The 21,055-nt window shown below is 36.4% G+C and overlaps 1 long non-coding RNA gene across 1 annotated transcript in view; it reads left to right on the top strand.

Moving 5' to 3' along the window:
* The first annotated feature begins 4,465 nt into the window (after positions 1-4,465).
* The window catches only part of LOC131519738 (uncharacterized), a 38,602-nt gene continuing 22,012 nt past the window's right edge, over positions 4,466-21,055 (top strand). Inside the window, exon 1 of the long non-coding RNA XR_009265765.1 lies at positions 4,466-4,629. This is a non-coding gene — a long non-coding RNA (uncharacterized LOC131519738). The remainder of the gene's footprint in view (positions 4,630-21,055) is intronic.

Here is a 21,055-nt window from a genome sequence, read left to right as displayed (position 1 = left end):
CAAAAACTTGTAGATGGGGGTGCCTGGGTGAATGTCCAACTCTTTATTTTGCCTCAGGTCATGATCTCACAGTTTGTGGGTTCGAGCCCCACATAGGGCTCTTCACTGACAGTTTGGAACCAGCTTGGGATATTCTCTCTCTCTCTCTCTCTCTCTCTCTCTCTCTCCCCCCCCCCCATTCACACTCTCTCAAAATAAATAAAGCATTAAAAAAAACTTACAGATGAATGTTTACAGCAGCATTATTCATAACCAAAAAGTGGGAAAAAAAACCAATGTCCATCAACTAAGGAATGGATAAACAAAAATGGTATATTCATACAATGGAATATTATCCATCTATAAAAAGAAATAAAGTACTGAAATATGTCACAACATGGAAACATGTTGAAATCACAAAAAACATTATGCTAAGTGAAAGAAGCCAGGCACAAAAGTCAATATATCAAATGTTCAGAAAAGGCAAATCCATAGAGACAGAAAGTAGATTAGTCATTGCCATGGACTGGAGTGAGGAAGAAATTGGGAGTGATGGCTAGGGGATACAGGGTTTCTTTGGGGATGACAATGACAATATTCCAGAATTTGACAGTGGCAATGATTGTATAACTTTGTGAATATACTTAAACCCCTGAATTGTATATTTTAAAACAGCAGACTTTGTCTCAATTTAAAAAGTATATAATATAAATTTTTGAAATATACTTTTTGAAAATTGCCTGGAGTATATGTAAAGGAGATTTCTTTACTAATCCCAGAATATGTACTGGAGAACAGGGATCTTTAGGACACTTTTCCAATAACAAAAGAGCTAGTGGGCACCATTTCTCTCCTGCTCTCCCCAGCCTAGATAGCCTGACTCCTATAGGAAACAGCACAAACACCCTCCACCTACCATGCTAACACTGAGTGCCACCCTGCATTCTCCTACAGATCCACCCATCCAACCCACCCGATTCAGCAGGAGTCCCTCCAAAGCAGTTTCTGCTGTGTTCCATCCTGCAAGCAGCCCCGACAGGGACCAGCTCCACTCCAAAGCGACTCCTGCCCTGGGGAGAGGGGAAGATAACCACACACATGAGTAGACTCTCAATCCCAGCAGCTGAACATTGTAACTAGCAGTGCAGGAAGAGTCCCCTGCCAATCAGTATAACTGCACCCTGGCAGGCATCTGGCCTGACTACTGGTCCTGTCCACTAACAAAAACCTCTCAGGGGATAAAATAGGGAGAACACCCTGAAGGTTGGTACCACTGTAGCCCCAGCAAATGGGCTGATGGTAGGCATCTGGTCTTACTGCTGAAACTGCCCAACTACAAGCCAGTGACAGCCCCAGACTATCCTCCTAAGAGAACAAGGACCAAACCCAGATCACAACAGGCAAAGTGGGCCACTGCGGCCAACTGGACAAAGGCAAATGAGGCTCAGTCACAACAGTAGGGTACATGCAACACACATAGGAGACACCTCTAAAGTACCTGGCTCTGGTTAACAAAGGCCATTGTTCTACAGGGCACCACAAGACCTCTTCTTCAAAAGGCTACTACTTTCAAGAGCAGGAGATGTAGCTGATTTTCCTAACACATAGAAACAAAGAGTTAGACAAAACGAGGAGACAAAGGAATATGTCCCAAATGAAAGAATAGAACAAAACTGCAGCAAAAGAGCTAAATGAAATGGAGATAAGCAAGATGCCTCACAAAAAATTCAAAGCAGTAGTCATAAAGACACTTAACACTTGAGAAAAGAGTGGAGGATCTCAGTGAGAGCTCCCACAAAGAGATAGAAAATGTAAAAAAAATGAACATAAGGGAAGGGAAGCAAAAATAATATAAAGACAGAGAGGGAGACAAACCGTAAGAGACTCTTAAATACAGAGAACAAACTGAGGGTTGCTGGCAGGATGTTGGGTAGGGGGATGGGCTAAATGGGTGAGGGGCATTAAGGAGGACACTTGTTGGGATGAGCACTGGGGTGTTATATGTAAGTGATGAATCACTAAACTCTATTCCTGAAATTAAAAGAATAAATAAATAAATAAATAAATGGCTACTTAGAAAAATATTTAAAAATAACTACAAAAGTTATGTTTACCACAGATGAGGCACAAAATAGGAACTCTGATTTAAAAAATAAGTGTCTCATGTAGATGTTTGTGTAATTAAAATTTATTAAAATTTAAAAAAAATTTTAAAAACCCACAAAAAACAGTTGTCTTAGGGAATGAAATTGGAGAGGAGTTGAGACCAGACTTCTGTTTTTCATTATAAGCCTTTTGGTTCCAATTGATTTTTGAAACTAGATTTCTCTATAAATTTATTTATTTATTTATTTTTAAACGTTTATTTATTTTTGAGACAGAGAGAGACAGAGCATGAACGGGGGAGGGTCACAGAGAGAGGGAGACACAGAATCTGAAACAGGCTCCAGGCTCTGAGCTGTCAGCACAGAGCCCGATGTGGGGCTCGAACTCACGGACTGCGAGATCATGACCTGAGCCGAAGTCGGATGCTTAACCGACCAAGCCACCCAGGCACCCCTCTCTATAAATTTAATAAAATGTCTTTAAATTTAAGTAAAAATATATAAAAATTTAAAGTTAGAGTAAAAATAAATGAATAAATTATAAATAATTTGGAAAATATAGAAAATTATGTGTAAAAATATTTTCATTGCTCATATGCAACTAATAATGTTAATTTTCTCCTTTTTCCTCTTCAGTTTTAAAAACAAAGTTGTGAAAAAAAATAAAAACATAATTGAGATCATGGTGAAAAAAAACACAAGAAAATGTAAAAAAAGAAGGGAATCAATGAGACAAAGAATTCAGTAACTGATATTAAAAATGCACTGGAGGGATACTCTTTATCTGATATGTCATTTGTAAATATCTTCTCCCATTCCATGGGTTGCCTTTTAGTTTTGTTGATTGTAAATCAAAACCACAATGAGATACCACCTCACACCTGTCAGAACGGCTAAAATTAACAACTTGGGAAACAACAGATGTTGGCAAGGATGCAGAGAAAGGGGAACACTTTTGCACTGTTGATGGGAATGCAAGCTGGTGCATTCCAGCACCAATATGCTGGAAAACAATATGGAGGTTCCTCAAAAAATTAAAAACAGAATTACCTTATGACCACCACTAGGTATTTATGCAAAAAATACAAAAATGATGATTCGAAGGGGCACATGCACCTCAATGTTTATAGCAGCACTATCAATGATAGCCAAATTATGGAAAGAGCCCAAATGTCCATCAATTGATGAATGGATTAAGAAGATGTGGTATACATATATAATGGAATATTACTTGATCAAAAAGAATGAAATCTTGCCATTTTGCAACAGTGTAGATGGAACTAGAGTTTATTATGCTGAGTGAAATAAGTCAGTCAGGGAAAGAAAATATCATATGATTTCACTCATTTGTGGAATTTAAGAAATAAAAGAGATGAACATAGGAGAGGGGAAGGAAAAATAAGATAAAAGCAGAGATAATGGAAACCAGAAAAGACTTATAAAAAATTTTTTTTATTTTAGAGAGAGAGAGAGAGAGAGAGAGAGGAGAGGGGCAGAAGGAAAGAGAAAGAATCCTAAGCAGGCTCCATGCTCAGTGTGGAGTCAGACATGGGGCTTAATCCCATGACCCTAGGATCATGACCTGAGTCAAAATCAAGAGTCGGAAGTTCAACTGACTGAACCACCCAGGTGCCCCAAGAGGCTCTTAAATGCAGAAAACAAACTGGGGTTTGCTGGAGAAGAGGTGGGTGGGGGGATAGGCCAAATGTGATGGGCATTAAGGAGGGTACTTGTTGGGATGATGACTGGGTGTTATATATAAGTTATGAATCATTGGATTCTTCTCCTGAAACCAATACTACACTGTATGTTAACTAACTTGAATTTAAAGAAATAAATTTTAAAAATAAAATAAATGGCCAGAGGGAATCAATAATAGATTATAGGAAGCAGAATAATAGATCAGTGAGCTGGAAGACACAGTAGTGGAAAGCAACCAAGCTCAATGGAAAAAAAGAATAATAAAAAATGAGAATAGGTTAACGGAACTCAAGAACATCAGCAAGCATAATTACATTCCCATTATAGGGATCCCGGATGAAGAAGAGAGAGAGAGGGGAGTAGAAAATTTATTTGAAGAAATAATAACCGAAAACTTCCCTAATCTGGGTAAAGAAACAGAGATCCAGGTCCAGGAAGCAAACAGGCCCCAACAAAATTAACCCAATGAGGTCTACACCAAGACACATAATAATTAAAATCCCAAAAAGTAGAGGTAGAGTTTTAAAAGTGACAAGAGGAAAGAAAATCATTGCATATAAGGGAAACCCCATAAGGCTACCAGCTGATTTTTTCAGCAGAAACTCTGCAGGCCAGAAGGGAGGGGCATGATAGAGTCAAAGTACTGGAAGGAAAAAAAAAACTTGCAACCAAGATTACTCTACTCAGCAACCCTGTCATTCAGAATGGACAGATAGAGTTTCCCAGAAAAACAAGTTAAAGGAGTTCACCACCACTAAACCAGCCTTACAAGAAACATTGAAGGGAGTGGGAAGAAAAGGCCATATCAGGAACAAGAAAATTATGAAAGGAAAACATTTCACAGGTAAATATAAGCAGAATATTCACCCTCTGTTAGAGTGGATAAACTTTGGACAAGTAAATATAAATATGATTCATGTTTACAAGAGGGAGGTACAGGGTATTTTGGTTACCTGGAAGAGGGCGTTCTAACTTAGTCCCGGGTTTCAGGGAAGGCCTTACTGTGAGGTAATGTTTAAACTGAGATCGTGAAGAGCAGGGATGTTATGTAGGGAAAGTACATTTCAGGAAAGGTGAAAACAGTATAATTAGTAATATAGAGGCAAAGTATGGTTTGTCATTTTTGAATTTGAGTGTGGCTGCAACCATATATATGATAAATAAAGAGTAATATCCTTAATATGTGAAGAATTCTTATAAATCAAAAAGTAAAAGTTGAACATAACAGTGGGAGTAGGTAGTTTACCAAAAAAAAAAAAAGACATCTACATATGCAATATTTTACAAGTTCATTCTCCTTGGTAATTAAAGAATGCAATTTAGAAAGTGAAAAAATACTTAAAAACTGTTTTGCCTGTTATACTGACAATGCTCTAAAATAACTAGCATGTATCATTGGCAAGGGGCACTGTGGGCAGTAACGCATACTGATTAAGAGATTGGGTTGGGAGCCAGATTGCCTAGATCTAAAACCCACCTCTCACTTACCACCTGTATGATCATTGGCAAATTATTTAATTTCTCTAAATCTTAGATCCTACATCTATAAATCAGGACTAATACAAACTCATAAGGTTATTGTGAGGTTAGGATTAAATGATAGATGTCAAGTGATTGGAGCAGCACCGGGTACATAGTGAGTGCCCAATAAATGCTATTTTTATTTCCTAACACTGCCCGGTGATTTTATATGCCACTGTGCTGATATACTAAATCATAATAAATACTTGGGCTTATTTCCTATTGACTTGTGTACATCAGTACACTACATACCTAATTACATAATACACATTAATTGCTGAAGTTAGTTAGTTGCTGAAGTCTGATATTAACTTAAAAAAAAAATAAGATAAAGTCTCTGGTCCTTATTCTTCTTTTGAAAAATTTCCTGGCTATTTTTGCATGATTTTTTCATAAATGTACTTTAAAATCCCTTTTTAATCTTCAAGTTCCTAAGCACAACACTTCAAAAGCAATTGAATCGTACTTAGCTACAGATGAGTGTGCACATAAATGACATCCTGATAATACCGAGTCTTCCTATCCATGCATGGGCATTTCCTTTCATTTCTTTTATTCTTTTATCCTCCCACATAAATAAATATAACCATAGTAGAATTTTGTAATTTTATTCACATAGGCCATGCAAGAGACAAAATGTATGTGTATGTATGCACATGTATGTGTGTTTGTGTCTGTATGTATATGTATGAATTCACATGTATGTATTCACATGTATTCACACACACACAATGAATTTATAAAACAAATTCCATATGAAATTCTGAAAATATATATTTCAATAATGTAGGAATAAACATATCACTTCCAAAAATGTCTCCATTAAAGAGGGAAACGATTTATTTTAAATAGAATTATGAGTGTGTTAGCTAAAAACTAATCTTAACACTTTATAAACTATGTATATTAATAACCTGTAAGTATAAAATGTCAAGAAATTACTTGCTTTTTAAGTAAAAATAATTGCCTGCCAAACTGACAAAATTATCATATATATTCACATACACAAACACACCCAACTTTGTATTTCCTAACTGAGCTTATGAGGAGTTCACAGATGCTATGCACAGCTTATAGTCATGGCATTTGGATTTCTCCTTGAAACAATAATCAATATGTATAGGGTGAACGGACACTATTTAAGATGTTTCTTTACAAGATGAATGTTCTTCATTAATCATTTCCCTCCCCAGAAAGAGACCTTCCGATCTCTTGTTAGAGAGAAAACAAAAAGGCAGCTTCGTGGTTCTGGCACATGGACTGACACAGGCTCCAAAGAAATAGTCTGAGGCCAGGGCCATACTGCCCAACTTCTGTCCTATGATATAACAAATCCAATGCTTGGCTCTAGAAAGTCCATTTAGTAAAAATGGGGGATCCAGTGAAGTGTAACACAAATCAATAGCAAAAACCCCAAAAAGTACATCTGAAACCATACTGTAGATGAACCAGAGGCACACTTACCATGAAGCTATAGAAGCTGTGGGTCCTCTCACGTGCACAGGCCACCTCCAAAACCCCAGGACGGACCCTATCAACATGATCACATGGTCATTTGTTTTAGGGTTGTAAAGATAGTTTGCACTCTGATTCTTAAAGAAGTGTTCCTCCCATATTAAATAACCCTCAGGCCCCACACAACCTCAGGCCACTCCTGCTCTTCACTTTTCTAAATATCTTTTTTTTTTTTAAGTTTATTTATGTAAGTAATCTCTATACCCAATGCGGGGCTCAAACTCACAACCCTGAGATCAAGAGTTGCATGGGGCACCTGGGTGGCGCAGTCGGTTAAGTGTCCGACTTCAGCCAGGTCACGATCTCGCGGTCCGTGAGTTCGAGCCCCGTGTCAGGCTCTGGGCTGATGGCTCGGAGCCTGGAGCCTGTTTCTGATTCTGTGTCTCCCTCTCTCTCTGCCCCTCCCCCGTTCATGCTCTGTCTCTCTCTGTCCCAAAAATAAATTAAAAACGTTGAAAAAAAATTAAAAAAAAAAAAAAAAAAAAAAAAAAAAAAAAGAGTTGCATGCTCTTCTGACTGAGCCAGACAGGTGGCCCCTAAATTTATCCTTTTTATATTTTACTGTTTTGGAGATTTTTTTCCCACTAAGTGTAAAGGAAATGCATTCTCTTGGCTTTGTCAGCACATTGCTCTTAAATGTCTACATCCTGTTACCCTAGTAAGCCAAAGGAAGATGAAGAGAAGGACGAATAAATTCCAACTTATTTAAACTTTTAATTTAAAAGAGAAAAGAAGGCTAATTTTATTGCACAGAATGTTAAGAGATAATACTTGTGTACTACAAAACACATATAGATACTATAAACTCTATGGAAGAAGAGACCAAGAAAGTCCTCTTTGTATCATCATCCCCCCCCACCAACCGCCCCCCGGTATTAAAACACATCTGCTTCCAGAAGCAAAGAAAGGAAAGGAGTGGGCAGTACATGCCTCAGACTGTCCCCAAAGTTTTGTTTTGGCTACATTTTCATAGCAGAACTGATGAGAAAAATGCTAAGATTAATGAGGAAACATAACTATTTAATAAATGACATCTGCTTGAAAGTCACCTTAGAGAATTCAATCTTTTCAAGTATAAGAGCACTAAAAAAACTCTAAGCTTCCTTCACAAAGTAAAGTATATATTGAGCAGAGTGTTTCCAGGGTTGGGGGAAGGCAGAGAGCACAGCATATTTCTCATATCTTGCAAATGCAGGTGCAAAAAGGGAGAAAATTGTGGAAACAAGTGATATAATTAATGAAGCAAAAGATCACCAAACGAAATATTCTTTTTTTTTTAAGTTACATCCAAATTAGTTAGCATATAGTGCAACAATGATTTCAGGAGTAGATTCCTTAGTGCCCCTTACCCATTTAGCCCATCCCTCCTCCCACAACCCCCCCAGTAACCCTCAGTTTGTTCTCCATATTTATGAGTCTCTTCTGTTTTGTTCCCTTCTCTGGTTTTATATTATTTTTGTTTCCCTTCCCTTATGTTCATCTGTTTTGTCTCTTAAAGTCCTCATATGAGTGAAGTCATAGGATTTTTGTCTTTCTCTGACTAATTTTACTTAGCATAACACCCTCCAGTTCCATCCACGTAGTTGCAAATGGCAAGATTTCATTCTTTTTGATTGCTGAGTAATACTCCATTGTATATATATACCACACCTTCTTTATCCATTCATCCATCGATGGACATTGGGGCTCTTTCCATACTTTGGCTATTGTTGATAGTGCTGCTATAAACATGGGGGTGCATGTGTCCCTTTGAAACAGCACACCTGTATCCCGTGGATAAATGCCTAGTAGTGCAAATCCTGGGTCATAGGGTAGTTCTATTTTTAGTTTTTTGAGGAACCTCCATACTGTTTTTCCAGAATGGCTGCACCAGCTTGCATTCCCACCAACAATGCAAAAGAGATCCTCTTTCTCCGCATCCTCGCCAACATCTGTTGTTGCCTGAGTTGTTAATGTTAGCCATTCTGACAGGTGTGAGGTGGTATCTCATTGTGGTTTTGATTTGTATTTCCCTGATGATGAGTGATGTGGAGCATTTTTTCATGTGTCGGTTGGCCACCTGGGTGTCTTCTTTGGAGAAGTGTCTATTCATGTCTTTTGCCCATTTCTTCACTGGATTATTTGTTTTTTGGGTGTTGAGTTTGATTAGTTCTCTATAGACTTTGAATACTAACCCTTTATCTGATATGTCATTTGCAAATATCTTCTCCCATTCCGTCGGTTGTCTTTTAGTTTTGCTGATTCTTTCCTTCGCTGTGCAGAAATTTTTATTTTGATGAGGTCCCAGTAGTTCATTTTTGCTTTTGTTTCCATTGCCTCCAGAGTTGTGCTGAGTAAGAAGTTGCTGCGGCCAAGGTCAAAGAGGTTTTTGCCTACTTTTTCTTCGAGGATTTTGATGGCTTCCTGTCTTACATTTAGGTCTTTCACCCATTTTGAGTTTATTTTTGTGTATAGTGTAAGAAAGTGGTCCAGGTTCATTTGTCTGCATGTCTCTGTCCAGTTTTCCCAGCACCACTTGCTGAAGAGAGTATCTTTTTTCCCTTGGATATTCTTTCCTGCTTTGTCAAAGATTAGTTGGCCATACGTTTGTGGGTCCATTTCTGGGTTCTCTATTCTGTTCCATTGATTTGAATATCTGTTCTTGTGCCAGTACCATACTGTCTTGATGACTACAGCTTTGTAGTATAGCTTGAAGTCTGGGATTGTGATGCCTCATGCTTTGGCTTTCTTTTTCAAGATTGCTTTGGCTATTCGGGGTCTTTTCTGGCTCCATACAAATTTTAGGATTATTTGTTGAAACTCTGTGAAGAAGTTATTTTGATAGGGATTGCATTGAATACGTAGATTGCTTTGGGTAGTATCGACATTTTAACAACATTTGTTGTTCAAATGGAATATTCTTGAATTGATATTCTCTTTAAAATTACATAGAACATAAATTTCTAAACATTTGTTCTTCAATTTAAATTTATTCATGTGCAACATGCAAATATCAAAGAAATGCAGTATCTAACCTTGTTACATTCAGTATTTATTGAAAAGATTTATTCTGCCACATGTTTATGCATTCCCATTCTCTTTGAGCTAGCACAACTAGCCCCAACTTTTTGTTATATGATGTTCATCAGGATTTCTAGTTGATCCAATTTGTTTTAGTCAAGTTCCCTCATCTCTTTATTTCAGCCACACTCAACGCAATAACGTAGGAGTAGAGAAATGCCATTTTACTAAGGAGATTTATTTTAATCTCTGATAATTTTGAGCAATTCATGTTCTTTACACTTGACCCAGTTTGGTTAATAGACAATTAGAAGTTATGACTAATGTTACATACTCTTATGACTTATTTTTTCTATGCCTTATTCCAATGTATTTCAATTGTAAAACTGACCAAATGCATATTAGGTTGTAATATATAACACGTTGTGATTTATATATTAAAAATTTCAATGGCCGGTATTCTCCAGTGACTAATCAAAGTAATTAAATATTTCAATCTTTGTTTTCAGAGCTTCCTTAACCTGAAATAACTCACATATGGTGGTAGAGAATCCTTACTGCCTTTCAAAAGTCCTCTCTTCTTCCATAATTAAAGAACTTCTGACATTTTAGTCAGATTCATGGATGCCTCGTCTCCCTTGTAGCTTAAGTGGCATATGACTGAATTCTAGTCAATAACATGTAAGCAAAACTTTTCTTTAAAATAGCTGCCCTCCATGGGGTGCCTGGGTGACACAGTCAATTAAGCGTCCGACTTCAGCTCAGGTCATGGATCTCACAGTTCATGGGTTCAAGCCCCACATCGGGCTCTAAGCTGACAGCTGGGAGCCTGGAACCTGCTTTGGATTCTGTGACTCCCTCTCTCTGTGCCCCTCCCCTGCTCGTGCTCCATCTCTCTCTCCCAAAAAATAAACAAAAACATTTTTTTAAAAAAGCATTTAAAAAAGCTGGCCCCCACAAAATAGCTGGCCTACACCATTTGCTTCTTTCTAGTTTCATTTTTCCCTTCCTCTCTTTTAAAATGTGGATAGAGCAACCAATTTGGACCATGAGTAGACCTTGTGAATAGAAATCTATGTATTACAGGGGCTCCTGGGTGGCTCAGTCGGTTGAGCGTCCAACTTCGGCTCAGGTCATGATCTCGGTTGGTGAGTTTGAGCCCCTTGTCGGGCTCTGTGCTGACAGCTCAGAGCCTGGAGCCTGCTTCAGATTCTGTGTCTACCTCTCTCTCTCTATGCCCCTCCTCTGCTCATGCTCTGTCTCTCTCTCTCTCAAAAATGAATAAACTTAAAAAAAATTTAAAGAAATCTATGTATTATAGAACAAGATAGAAGGAATCCAGTTCTTGAGGACTTTGTGGGACAGATCTCCCCTGCAGCATTGCACTGTCCATTTTGGAATTTTACTTGAGATGTAAATAAATTGTTCTTTTGTTGGAACAATTGTTATTTTGGGTCTCTGTTACCGGCAACTGAGCATTATTGTGTCTAATACATGATATGGCACCAGCTAATTTCCTTGGACTTCAATGCTAAATACTACAATGCCTCTCTAGCATGAACGTCCTATTAAAAAGTCTCAGTATAGAAAAACATTTTTATATACCATTTACAAGCTTTATAATGGCAATGCATCACTAATGATGTCTGATACCAAATAATGCATATCTGAATTTACTAGCGTTACCAACAGAAAAAGCAGAAAACATACTCAATGGGAAAAATACCTTGGAACTCTTCTAGGAAGTCAAACACTGAACATGACATTCCAATCAGGTATAAGTTTTTAAAACCTGTTTGTTATCAATTGGCCAATAATTCACCTCCAGCATAACTTTTGTGGAAAGAAACCAGATAAGAGCCTGGTGGGAAACTTCAGATACCCTTGACTGAATGATACTTGGAGAAAATAAAGAATACTAAGGGAATTTTTCATATAAGAATCCAAACTCCAGATATGTTAGACTTCCTAACATGATAAGAATGCTACCAATATGAGTAAATGAAACAATCATGTCCAAAATATGTCACAAAAAATAAGCAGTATGGTTAGTTCAACCATTCATTCATTTATCCAATGAACATTTCTTAAACCATCTTCTTTGTATTATTTTCCATGTTGATTTCTTCATACCCATAAATAAGTTAACTCTCTGCCAGAGATTTTCTTTTTGTAAAGAGAAGCAATTGCTTCATCATTGTACTGGAAATTAGTATTGCTTGCACTCTTAAATTTATAACTAAAAATAAATCAGCTTTTAGCAAGAGCTGCTGAAGACCTTGAGCCTAAGGTAATAATGTAGTGAGACTAACTAAACCATTCTGATTCGTTTATTGAATGAAAAGTTTAATAATTAGACTATCATTTAATAATTGTGGATAACTTAATGTCTTAATTCACTTAACAAGTATGTTGATATGTGGGCACATTCTTCTGAGTTACTACTCACTTATATTTTATTAAATTACAAAGGCTGTGCATTGAGGAAAAAAAATATTACTTCCTTCACACATAATGTGCAAGTTATAGAATGACTGACCAGGGTATGTCACCAGAACTTAGACTGAAACAAAAAAGGATGGAGGCCACAGGGGCAGAATGAGGAATTCAACTATAAGAGAGTAAATGTGAAGGCTGTGACTAAAGAAGATCTAAGTAGGCAAAGATTCAAGTTAAGAAAACTAACAAAGGCAGGCTTCAGTTGACAAGTACCTCGAACCCCGATTAGAAATCAGGTAGGTCAGGCATCTGGGAAGATTTGAAAGACTGAAACCAAAGATGAAAGATTCTGGGCAACACAACAGCAGAAACGCCAGCCAACTGTGCTTAGCAGCAAGATCTCAGATCCCCACTAGAATGCTTGGAGCAATGGGCATAAGTAATCAACAGTATAAATGGCGTGTATTATTGAGTTGAGGAGTCTGTGAGCTAGAGCCCCCTATATGTTCAGCCCAGGGGTAGAATTTGTCTCATAGCAAGAGTGTGGTATGAAACTTCAGAAACCCTTGACTGAATGATACCTTCAGAAAATAAAGAATAATAAGGCAATTCTTGATACAGGCATTCAAACTCCAGATATGTTAGACTCACTTGAGCTGATTTATAAGCATGGTAGAGTTTTATCAACACAAGACCATAAGAGGTGCCAAATTGGGATCCCTTAAAATCAAGAAGCGGGACAAGCTAGTGCAGACCCTGATACAACTTCGGTAGAATTAAGTAATACTGATAGTCTTGCATCTTCCCAGGGGTAATGTATAATTTATATTGTTATTGGGAACCTGAAATTAGACATTTGATTTCGAATGTGAGAATGTGGAGGTTTGCCCTTTAGGTCCTAGGTCTGATAACCAAACCCTGAGAGGGAAAACTCAAGCAAGAAGTTTAATCCTTTTGAATCAAAACAGCCACTGTGAATGCTGCTATGAGAAAAACATAATTGGGATACAGAAATAGGCAGTGTCTTGAGCTCCCTACACAAACACAGAGAGAGAGGTGTGGGGGGGGGGGGTCAGGTCTTTATGGACACTAAGCCACACGTTTATACCAAAATATGTATGTTTATCTTGTTATAGAATGTTGTCTACCTTAGTTGTCACAGAAATTTCTATCTTACCCAAAGTTTTCCTGAAATTCCTGAAATTCCATCATCTTTAAGACAAAATAGAATCCTAGTTTTTTATTTAGATTGATAAAGAGGCAGAGGTTGGGTTGTTTTTCAATCCACATATAGTTAAATAAGTGAACTTTAATTAGTGATATATGTGTGATTATCAGCAGATAAATTTCAACTCGTTCTGCTATAGTCAGCATGGGAAAATAGTAAAGTTTGAATGAACAGTAGATAAAGAGATAATACTATGTGAAAATCAAAGAACAAGATTTCTAAAAGAAAAAAAGAAAGAGAAGAAGAAATCTAAAGTAAAGGGGTAAAATTACAAATGGGCTTTTGGAAAAGCTGTAAGTACTCCAGGCAATGAAGGATGATTGAAGACTTGAATTAAAAACAGATTCAACCAACAAGAAACATATTTTGTAAGGAAGGACAGATGTAATGGCTTGAGGGGAAGAAAGGAAGTAAGCAGTGGAGCAGGGAACATGAAAGAGTGACTCAGCTGTGCAGTCACAGAAAGGTGATCAAGAGAATATGAAGTTTTAAAGTATAAAACGAATAGAGACTGACTTTACAAGTCAAGCAGGAAATTTCAAATTAATTTCAGGGTTCAATTTGACATAGTCGAATGGTAGCTGATACATAATTAATCCTCTCCTATTCTTAAAATTCTTGAGGTGGGAAGAGGGAAAGTTTGCAGGAAATGAACAGGGAGAAACTCAAAGAAATTAACAGCTGTCTACACAGAAAGCCCCAGTAGGAAAAGATTTCAAGCATGAGACAACTCATCAATCACCTAATTTAGTACCATCAGTATGCAAAGTACTGTGCTATATATAGATAAATAGCCTTGGTTCTACCTCTTACAATATCATCTCATGCAAGTTCTTGACTTCTTTGAGCAAAAGGGTCTTCATCTATAAAGTGAGGATAACAACACATATTTAACATAATATTATCAGGACTAAATTCAATAAATTGTGGTAAATTGCTATGTAAATGATACTTATTATTGAAAAAATAAGAGCAGACATTTATTTTAGAGTATTTTAGAAGAAGAAATTACTTAGAACAGTTGTCTTATGCCCCCAGGGAAATAGTGAGAGTGCAGGGAGTCACCCAAAGGCAATCCAGCTAGAGAATCCATGATTCTGATACACTTGGCTATACTGCCTTAGTCCCTGATTTCAGGGAATTTGCAATCTCATTTAGGGGAAAACATGTGGAATGTTGAATAAGCAACAAAAAGACATTATCATAAAGGAACCCATGATCCCATATTAAATGAGTTTTACAGATAGGGAGGTTTTGCTGGAATGTTCCTAGAACACCTCCTAGAAGAGAAAAAGACTTGAGTCATGTTGATGAGGATGACTGGAATTGGATCATCAGAATAAGGAATAAGAATAGAAGAAAACAGCAAAATAATGAGGCTAAAAATATAAAGCACAGATATTCAGAGTACTGAGTCATTTATGTTAGAGAAAGATCTAAAAAATGTCATAGAAATTTTAAACCCTCCTTACATTTCATTGAAGGAGAAGAAAATGGCTGCAAATGATGATGCCATTCCAACTTAGAGAATATAACTCTCAAAACAACTTATTGTTTACTATTTGAGGAATGGTTAAAATAAATGACTATGTGATATACTCACCAGAGACAAAAAAACCAATAAAAGAAAATATAAGCCAAAATAAACACAACAGTAATTTTTTAAAGAAAGTATTTTATATTTAGACAACATGATTAGGAAATAACCTACTTTAAAAATACTACTCCCTGATTTTTATGCTTATTGAAATAAGGTTTAATAAAATAAGATTTAAGGTTTAATAAAATCATACTCAGTTTCAAAAATTCTTATTTTCATTGTCTTTGAAAGAAGTTAGGAAAGGAAAATTTTAATCTTAAGAATTTTTAATGCCATTTGAAAAACGTTAGACCTTATCACAACCTGGTCTTACTAAGTGTAAAGAACTGCATTGAATCATTTCTACTTATTTTGTGGGAACTTTGAAAATACTAAATTGAAATTTAAAGTGGAAACACAAATGTTAATATATAAGAATCAAATATGTATATATGTTATGTATGTATATATGTATATAAATATGTAAGATCAAATATGTGAGGATCAAATAAGAAAAGAGCTTATGAGAGCCCTCTGATACAGCACTACCATAAATGTATAATTATAGCTGTACATAAAATATTAGAAATAGAGAATTGATAAGTCTTTAATCAGTTACCTACCAGATTATGAGCTCCTCCAGGGCAGGAACTATATCTATTCTTCTTATCACCATGTATTCCATGCTTAGAATAGTGTTGTCTGCTATGTCAATAAATTGCTGATTGAATGGATGCAGCAATAAATGAGCACGGCAACTTTCTGCCTCCAGGAAGACTTCCATCTAGAAGGAACAAATTTAGCTGCAGTCTTTAATAGAGAATTACATCAATATTATTGTGTTCCATTCTTCATTTATTGATTCATAAGAATTATTGAGTGCCCACTATGTGCCAGACATTGTGTCAGATGCTGAGGATACAATGATAAAAACAAGCAAACCAACCAACCAACCAACCAATAATATCCCTGCCCTTATGGATCTCAAAGTATGACAGGAAAGATATTAGTCTAATAATCGGAGAAATAAATTTATATAGCTACAATTGAGATAAATGCAAAGGAATGCATTTGATATACTTACAAAATTATTATGCATAACTGTTTAAGCCAGATGTTATAAAGTTTCTCAGACAGAACATATATTTTGGTTATTAAAGAAAATAACTTTTTGAAGAGACAGCTGAGTCCAGAAATATATTACATAAATTGATATTGTTGGCTTATCCACACACGTTTATTAAATTAAATTAACTACACAGGAATGCAAGCTGGTGCAGCCATTCTGGAAAACAGTATAGAGGTTCCTCAAAAAACTAAAAATAGAACTACCCTATGACCCAGCATTTGCACTACTAGGCATTTATCCACGGGATACAGGTGTGCTGTTTTGAAGGGACACCCCAATATTTACAGCAGCACTATCAACAATAACCAAAGTATGGAAAGAGCCCCAATGTCCATCGATGGATGAATGGATAAAGAAGGTGTGGTATATATATACAATGGAGTATTACTCAGCAATCAAAAAGAATGAAATCTTGCCATTTGCAACTACGTGGATGGAACTGGAGGGTATTATGCTAAGTAAAATTAGTCAGTCAGAGAAAGACAAAAATCCTATGACTTCACTCATATGAGGACTTTAAGAGACAAAACAGATGAACATAAGGGAAGGGAAACAAAAATAATATAAAACCAGAGAAGGGGACAAGACAGAAGAGACTCATAAATATAGAGAACAAACTGAGGGTTACTGGAGGGGTTGTAGGAGGAGGGATGGGCTAAATGGGTAAGGGGCACTAAGGAATCTACTCCTGAAATCATTTTTGCACTATATGCTAACTATTTTGGATGCAAATTTAAAAACATAAAAAATAAAACAAGTTAGGGGCGCCTGGGTGGCTCAGTCGGTTGAGCGGCCGACTTCGGCTCAGGTCATGATCTCGCGGTCCGTGAGTTCGAGCCCTGCGTCGGGCTCGGTGCTGACGGCTCAGAGCCTGGAGCATGTTTCAGATTCTGTGTCTCCCTCTCTCTGACCCTCCCCCGTTCATGCTCTGTCTCTCTCTGTCTCAAAAATAATAAATGTTAAAAAAAAAATAATTAAAAAAAATAAAATAAAATAAAACAAGTTAATAAGAAAAATTAACTACAGAATGATTCACATGTACAATTATTTGTTTTCAGGGGAAATTTCCTTTCTCCTCCTCCTTCAGTTTGTTGGTTGCCTTTAAAGTCACCAATATTTGAAATGTCTCTTCATGCTGTCAAAATGAGTATTTCCTTTTTTAAAAATTTATTTTTAATTTACTTTTTAATTTTTCTGTGTCTGACATGTCCTTGCAGATGAATTTGTCTATTTCCTTTCACAGTGAAACAGCATTTTGTGAAATTTAATTCCTGATTTACTTTGAAAAGCCTCCTTCCTGCAGTCATAGATTAATATACAATATTCCATCCTTGGGTTGTTTTTGTATACCCTCAATACTGTCAAATATCAATTTACTTAACTAGATTCTCTAACCAAGGCAAGGAGGGGAATGGGAAATTATCATCTGAGCCATCGGTATATGAAATCAAAGCCTCCTCAATGGGCAACATGAGTCTTGCTGTAGCCTCACTTCAGGAAATAATTAAAATCCGCAGTTCCCTAAAATTAATTAATTAATTAATTTTAAAAAGATCCTCAGCTCCCTCTAACATTGCTTCACTTCTTTTTAATTTTTACCTTTTAACCCCTTCACCCATTTCTCACTATCTTGCCACCCTTTGCCTCTGGCAACCACCAGTTTTCTGTATCTATGAGCTTGATTTTTTTTTCTTTTTGATTCCACATATAAAAGAGATCATATAGTTTTTGTCTTTCTCTCTAACTTACTTCACTTAGCATAATGCCCTCGAGGCCCATCAATGTTGTTGCAAATGGAAGATTTCATTATTTTTTTATGACTAATATTTCATGTTATGTATATACCACAAAGTCTTTATCTATCCATCTATTGGTGGACACAGGCTGTTTCCATTTCTTGGTTATTGTAAATAATGCTGCAGTAAACATGAGGGTGCATATATCTTTTCAAATTAGTGTTTTCGTTTTCTTCAGATAAATAGCCAAAAATCAGATTGCTGAATCATGTGGTAGTTCTATTTTTAATTTTTTTGGGAAACTCAACATTCTCATAGAGTGCACAAGGGTTCCCTTTTCTCCACATCCTAGCCAACACTTGTTGTTTCTTGTCTTTTTCATGATAGTCTTTCTAACATATGTAAAGTAATATTCATTGTAGTTTTGATTTGCATTTCCCTGAATGATGTTGAGCATCTTTTCATGTACCTCTTGGCAATCTGTATGTCTTTTTTGGTAAAAAGATGTTTATTCGCATCTTCATTTTTAAAATCGGATTTTTTTGCTATTGAGCTTATGAGCTCTTTATGTATTTTAGATATTAGCCTGTTATCAGATACATTAGCCTGTTATCAGATACATTATTTGCAAATATTTTCTCCTATTTAGTCGGTTGCCTTTCCATTTTGTTGATGGTTTCCATTGCTGTGCAGAAGCTTTGAGTATGATGTACTTCCACTGATTTATTTTTGCTTTTGTTGCTTTTGCTTTTGGGGTCAGATTCAAAATATCAGTAAGACTGTCAAGGAGCTTACCACCTATGTTTTCTTTTAGTTTTATGGTTTCAGGTCTTTAATCCACTTTCAGTTAACTTTAGGATATATTGTAAGGTAGGGTTGAGTTTCATTCTTTTGCATGTGGCAGTCAAGCTTTCCCAACATCATGTATGGAAGAGATTTTCTTTTCCCCATTTTTGTCATAAATTAATTGACCATATATGCATGGGTTTATTTCTGGGCTCTCTATTCTGTTCCATCAATCTGTATGTCTGTTTTTTTTTTGTTTTTTTTTTCCAACGTTTTTTAATTTATTTTTGGGACAGAGAGAGACAGAGCATGAACGGGGGAGGGGCAGAGAGAGAGGGAGACACAGAATCGGAAACAGGCTCCAGGCTCCGAGCCATCAGCCCAGAGCCTGACGCGGGGCTCGAACTCACGGACCGCGAGATCGTGACCTGGCTGAAGTCGGACGCCTAACCGACTGCGCCACCCAGGCGCCCCCTGTATGTCTGTTTTTATGACAATACCTTATTGTCTTTATTACTGTAGCTTTGTAATATAGTTTGAAATCAGGGAGTATGATGCTTTCAGCTTTGTTCTTTCTCAAGATCACTTTAGCTATTCAGTTTTTTGTGGTTCCATATAGATTTTAGGATTATTTATTCTGTTTCTTTGAAAAATAACAGACATTAGAATTTTTATATTGATTGCATTGAATCTGTAGATTGCTTTGGGTAGTATGGACATAATGCTGATTCTTCTAATCCATGAGCATAATACATCTTTCCACTTATCTGAGTCTTCTTCCCTTTGTTTCATTAACATTTTGTAGTTCTCAATATATGGGTCCTTCCTGTCCTTGGTGAAATTTATTCCTAGGTATTTTATTCTTTTTAATGTAGTTGCAAAAGGGATTATTTCTCTTTGTGATAAGTTATTATTAGCAGATAGAAACAAAACAGGTTTTTTGCATATTTTGTATCCTGCAATTTTACTATTTTATCAGTTCTAACAGTTTTTTGATGGAGGCTTTAGGGTTTTCAATGTATAATATCATGTCATCTGTAAATAGTGCAAGTTTTACTTCTTCCTCACCAATTGAAATAGCTTTTATTTCTTTTGTTGTCTGTTGTGGCTAGGACTTCCAGTACTATTTTGAATAAAAGTGATGAGAGTAAACATCCTTGTCTTGTTCCTTCTTAGAGAAGTTTTCAGCTTTTCACCATTGAGCATAGTTAACTGTGGTTTTCTCATATATGGCCTTTATATTTTGAGGCACACTACCTCCATACCCATATTGTTGAGAGTTTTCATCATAAATGGATATTGAATTTTGTCAAATGCTCTTTCAGCATCTTTTAAATGATAGGCTTTTTATCCCTCATTTGATTAATGGTGTACGTTAGCTGATTTGTGAATGTTGAACTATCCTTGCATCCCTAGAATGAATCCCACTTGATCATGGGGTATAATCCTTTTAATGTATTGTTGAATTTGTTTTGCTAATATTTTGTTGAGGATTTTTACATCTATGTTCATCAGGGATATTGGCCTATAATGTTCTTTTCTCGTGGCATCCTTGTCTGGTTTTGGTATTAAGAATACAAAATTGCCTTTCCTTAATGTGTTTTGGCTTGAATTCTTCCTAATCTGATCATAACTTCTGCTTTCTGTTTACAGAGAGCCTTTTGTTTACAGTTGTGCCTTTGTACACAACTCTATATCCAACCATTAAATGTGTGTTTTAGGTAAGCCTGTTGCATCCAGCATAAAGGCATAAATGCAATTTACTTTCTGAAAAAAAAAAAAAAAATTTTCTGGAATTACACCCATATAAACGTATTGATATGACATATATTTAGTCTCCTTTCTATCACAGACTTTTTTAATTGACAGTTTGTGGCAAAAGCCAAGATGGAATTAGACATGGAAGAGATTTACTAAGCCTAATGACTGTGAAAGAAAAAGGCAAGAGGAAGCAGAAGTATGTCAGAAAAAACATTCAGACCATGCCACAAGTCTAAAATGTGAGAAAGAGAAGGGAAAGCAAGGACAGATGGATAGGAAGAGCCTCAGACTATAGTGCACCTCTGAAACATTGTGGCTAGTTCTAAGGGGAAGCTCTAAACAAACTTCCCATTAAGAAAGTATCTCATTGAGCAGAAATGGCCAGCATCTAATACTCAGGCCATGCTAAGTCATTTGGCTAGAGGTGCAAAAGAGAACATGTCCTTAGCTCCAAAGCTGCAGCACATCCTAAAGGTGTTACAGCTTGACGCTATAGGTTAACTGCATACCTGCTGCACTCTTGAATGAATATCTGAGTCAAAGAGCTCCATGACTGCCACACAGATTTTATAATTT

Source organism: Neofelis nebulosa, chromosome 8 (genome assembly GCF_028018385.1).
Source record: "Neofelis nebulosa isolate mNeoNeb1 chromosome 8, mNeoNeb1.pri, whole genome shotgun sequence".
NCBI lineage: Eukaryota > Metazoa > Chordata > Mammalia > Carnivora > Felidae > Neofelis > Neofelis nebulosa.
Note: the sequence above shows the minus strand (reverse complement) of the source record. Positions and strands in the feature narration are given on the sequence as shown.